Source organism: Mustela putorius, unplaced genomic scaffold, assembly GCF_011764305.1.
Source record: "Mustela putorius furo isolate JIRA1106 unplaced genomic scaffold, ASM1176430v1.1 tig00000151_pilon_pilon_pilon, whole genome shotgun sequence".
Classification (NCBI taxonomy): domain Eukaryota; kingdom Metazoa; phylum Chordata; class Mammalia; order Carnivora; family Mustelidae; genus Mustela; species Mustela putorius.
In genome coordinates, this window is record NW_025421296.1 from 15,939,657 (window position 1) to 15,945,133 (window position 5,477).

The window sequence follows — 5,477 nt, forward strand, 5'->3', positions numbered from 1 at the left end:
TAAAATAAAGGGAAAATATAATTATATTGTATTTTGTAATAATATCCTACATTCTAAATTTCTGGTGATCTTTATTTTTTGTGCATATTCAAAATACTGTCCGGTGTTAAGATATATATTTTTACTTCTAAAAATAACCAATAATTTAAAATATAATTAAAGATCTGATAATATTTCTTTCTTGTGCATATTCAAAATACTTTTTCAACCCAAAGAATTTCCTTTGACTGCCTTTTAAGGTGGATCTACAATAACAAATTCTGTTTTTGTTTTTGTCAATATATACACTTCACCTTTTTTAAAATTTTATTGATATATAATTAAGGCACAGAGTTATATTAGTTTTAGGCATATAATAAAATAATTTGGTAATTCATTTTTGTAAGATTTTACTTATTTATTTGACAGAGAGAGAGAGTACAAGCAGGGGTAGCAGCAGGGAAAGGGAGAAGCAGGCTCCTTCTGAGCTGAGACCCCAATGTGGGGCTTCATTCCCGATGCTGAGATCATGACCTGAGCTGAAGGCAGATGCTTAATGGACTGAGCCACCTAAGCAACCCTGATTCAATAATTCTATACATTATTCAGGGCTTGCCACAATAGGTATGATCACCATCTGTCATCAAACAACATCATTACAATATTATTGACTATATTCCCTCCACTCTCATCTTTGTGACTCTTATTTTATAGCTGAAAGTTTTTAACCTCTTAATCCCCTTTCTTTCACCCATCCCCTCACCTACCTCCCCTCTGGTAACTACCAATTTGTTCTCTGTATTTAGGATCCTGTTTTGGTTTTTGTTTTGGAGTCCACATACAAAAGAAATCATATAGCATTTTTCTTTCTCTATTTCACTTATTCATTCAGCATATTTACTCAGCATAATACCTTCTAGCTCCATCCGTGTTGCTGCTAATGATGAGAGTTCTTTCTTTTTTTAATGACCAAATGATATTCCACCATATACACACACACATATGTGTGTATATGTGTGTGTGTATATATAATGTGTGTGTGTATATATATATAATGTGTGTGTGTATATATATATATATATATATATATATATATAATGTGTGTGTACACACACACACCACAAAGTCCTAGAAAAAAACATAGGCAGTAATCTTTCTGACATCAGCTGTAGCCACATTTTCCAAAATATGTCTCCCTGGGCAAGGGAGACAAAAGCAAAAATAAATGGGAGTATACAAAATAAAAGGTTTTTAGACAGTGAAGGAAACAATCAACAAATGATAAGATGACCTAATGAAGGAGAGAAGATATTTGCAAGTGATATATCTGATAAGGAGTTAATATCAAAAATATACAGGGAAATTAATGCAACACCAAAAAAGCAAATAATTAATTTTAAAAAGGGGCAGAAGATTTGAATACATATTTTTTAAAAAGAATCTAAACAGATGGCCAACAGACACATAAAAAGGTGCTCAACATTATCAACATTATCAATCATCAGGGAAATGCAAATAAAAGCCATAAGGACATATCATCTTCTACCTATCATAATAGCTAGAATCAAAAAGACAAAATATAACAAATGTTGGGGAGGATGTGGAAGAAATGTAACCCTTATGTTCTGTTGGTGGCAATGCAAATTGATGCAGTCACCTTAATTTTTGAAATACAGCTTTAATACGATAGTATAGTATAATAGTACAATATAGTATAATCTTGGTTAGATTTTTCCTTCAGCACTTTAAATATATCTTTTTTGCTCCACTGTTTTTGCTGAGAAGTAAAAGTTAAATCTTACTCAGTTTCCTTTGTATATGATAAACCATTTTGCTTTCGTTTCTTTCTTTTTTGTGGGTGTATTTGTTTTCTTTCTGGTCTTTGCCTTTCAACATTTTGATTATAATATATCTAAGCGTGGAAATCTGTATTTCATTTGTTATTCATTGAGTTTTGTGTGTATAATTTAAAGTTTTCATTTTAAATTTGGAAATATTTCCAGACATTTTATCTTCAAGTATTGTTCTTCTTTCTCTTCTCTCCATTTGCTATTCCCATGTGTATTTGATGATGTAATTAATTATGTCCACAATTCTGAATCTTTATTTTTTGCATTTTGTCTTTGCCATCAAATTGAGTAAAATTAATTAATCCTTCATAGACAGTGTCAGTTCCAGTTCCAGTTAATTCAAATCTACAGTTGAGCTCTTGTGAATCTTTCACTTTGTTTTTTTTTTTTACTTCTTAACTCCAGATTTTCCATTTGGTACTTAAAAAAAATAATTTATATATCCTTATTGATAGTCTTTATTTGATGAGAAATTATCCTCCCTTCCAGGAATTCTTTAAATAAAATGCTCTTTATTATTTGAACATTTAATAATGACTGCTTTGCAATATTTGCCTCCAGTTTCTGTTGCATGCTTTTCCTTTGCCAAATGCCCCACTCCCAGTGTATGGGTCATGTCTCATTGTTCTTTCCTTTTTTTTTTTTTGGCATGTTTTACTATTTTTGGTGTTGAAAATTAGACATTTTAGAAAATACAGCAAATATGAATACTGTAAATCTCCCTCACCCAACATAACCTAGGGTCTGTTGTTGCTCTTGTTTACTAATTTATTTTTTAGATTTTGGCTAGACTATTTCAGTATAACCTATTTTACCCAAATTGTACTCCCTTTTATGTCACTTTATAAAAATTTCAGCCATATTTGTTACTTTTTCTAGTTGTATTTTTTTTTTACTTTTACTTTTTTTGGGGGGTTATGTTTTTCATTATTTTCTTGACTTCTCTGGTTTTAAATTAACAGTTTATATAATTCCATTTTTTTCTCTTTCCCTTAGTATATCAATTATATTCCTCTTTTTAATTATTTAGTGATGGCTCTTGACTATTCCAAATCTACTTTCAAATATCACTACACCACTTCACAAGTAGTCCAAATATCCCATAATAAAGTATCCCTAATCTCTCCATTGTATCCCTTACAACATTGTGGTTAGTAACTTCAGTTATTCACTTATTCACTTATATTTATATGACTATAATCACTATGTATTTTTTCTATTGTTATTTTGAAGAAACTTTCATCTGTGCAATGAACGAAGAATAAGAAAAAAAAAACTTTATTATATATTTACATATTCTCTCTCTACTGTTCTTTTTTTAATGCAGATCTAATTTTCTGATATATATCTTTTTTTTTTTTTTTTTTTTTTTTTGCTTTCTGAAGAACTTTTTTTTAACATTTGGGGCAAAGCAAGTATACTAGTGACAAATTCCCTCAAGGTTTGTTTGAGGAAGTTTTTATTTATTCTTCCTTTGAAGAATAATTTTACTGAATACAACATTGCAGGTCACTGGATTTTTTTTTAGTTCAACACATTTGATATTTAATTCTATTCTCTTTTTGTTTGCATGGTTTCTGAAGACTGATGAACTCTTATACTTGTCTTCTATAAATAAAGTGTTTTGTCTGGCTTCCTTCAAGATATTTACTCTTTGTTTAAAAGTGTTAAGTTTTCTGTAGTTTAAATTTATTATGTCTAGGTGAGGAATTTTCTTATCTGTATCTTGAGTGGTGTTCTCTCAGATTCTAGACCCATGGTTTTGTTTCAATTATTAAATTTGTAAAATTCTGTTATGGCTCAAACATTTCTTCTGCAGATTTTCCTCATCTTTTTGTATTCCAATTATGCATGAGACACATTTATTAATTATCTTACATTTCTCAAATATTCTTTTTATTTATTTATTTATTTATTTATTTATTATTATTATTATTATTTTTTTACATTTCAGTCTTGGGAGTTTCTATTAATATTTGTTCATTCTTACCAATTTATTTAGTTGTGGCCAGTGTATTGATGGGCCTAAGGCATTCCTCATTTCAGATACAGTTTTTGATTTCTAGGATTTTTCACTAGTTCTTAAAATTGTCACTTACCCATCTGTCCTTGCATTTTGTCCACTTTTTCAGTGGAGCTCTTAGCAAAGCAGCCATATTTATTTGAAATTCCAAGTCTGATCATCCTAACCTCCCTGTCATTTTTAAGTCTGGATTTGAGTATTGCTCTGTCACTTCAATTTGTGGGTGGGTTTTTATTTTCTTCTTTAGTGTGCCTTAATAACTTTCTGTTAAAAGCCACACATGATGCTCTGAGTAAAAAGTAACTGAGATAAGTAGGAATTTAGTGTAGATATTTATGTTTATCTAAAAATCAAGCTGTGTTTAATGTTTGCTGCAATTGTAGGTATTAAAAACTAAAATTTACTCTTGTTTTTCTTCCCTTATTTTCTTTGGGTTTCCCTGAAGTATTCTTAAATAATGTCTGAAATGTACCATACTTTCAGTGGTATTTCTCTGTTATTATGTTGGAGCCCTACATGTGGTAGTAAAATATGGAGGCTGGTATTGGGGTAGCTTTCTGTAGTCTTATAATTATGTCTCAGACTTTTAATGAGCCTGTGCTGTTTTCCTCCCCTCACTTAGAGGGCTACAGTGGGATGCTGTTGGGTAGGTCATTTAGGGTCCAGTAAAATAGTTTTTCTCAGAGAAAGCCTTGCTAAGGAGAACAAAAAGCCATGGGCTGATTTCACAATGGTTACTTTTCCCTTTTCTCTACCAGAAAAAGAGGATTTCCTCTGAGATTCACTGTGAGAACCTGGCAGGGCTCTTTGAGCTAAACTCATAATTTCCATAATTTTTACTTGAAGTTCAGTATATGGTCCTTTTAAAGTTAATTTTTGTATACAACATATGATCCTTTTAAAGTTAATCTTTGTATATAGTGGGAGGTAAATATCACAAATCTTTTTTTTTTTCAAATAAACATTTAGTTGTTGCAGCATGATCTATTAAAAACAAATTTTATGCCCTTTGGAATTACCCTGTTACCTTTGAAAAATATTATTTAGTCATATATGTGAGTATTAATTTAGGTTTTTCTGTTCTCTTCCATTGAACAGGGGATTTACCCTTGTATCCAAGCTGTTTTTTTTTTTAAATATATTTTTATTTATTTATTCAACAGAGAGAGACACAGTGAGAGAGGGAACACAGCAGGGGGAGTGGGTGAGTGAGAAGCAGGCTTCCTGTGGAGCAGAGAGCCTGATGCTGGGCTCAATCCCAGAATCCTGGGATCATGACCTGAGCCAAAGGCAGACACTTAACCACTGAGCCACCCAGGTGTCCCATATCCAAACTGCTTTGATTGCTTTAACTTTATAGTAAGTCTTGAAATCATATAGTGTTTAGTCCTCCAACAAATTTTACTCTTTCAAAAATTTTTTGGTATTCTACATCCTGCATATTCATGTAAGTTTTACACGCAGTTTGATCATTTCTACAAAAGCACTTTTAGTATTTTTATTTTATTGGATTTACATAGAATCTAAAGGCCAATTTGCAGAGAATTTTTATCTTACCAATAGTGAATTATTAAATTATGACCATGTCATATTTTAATTTTATATATAAATTTGGATTTCTCTGT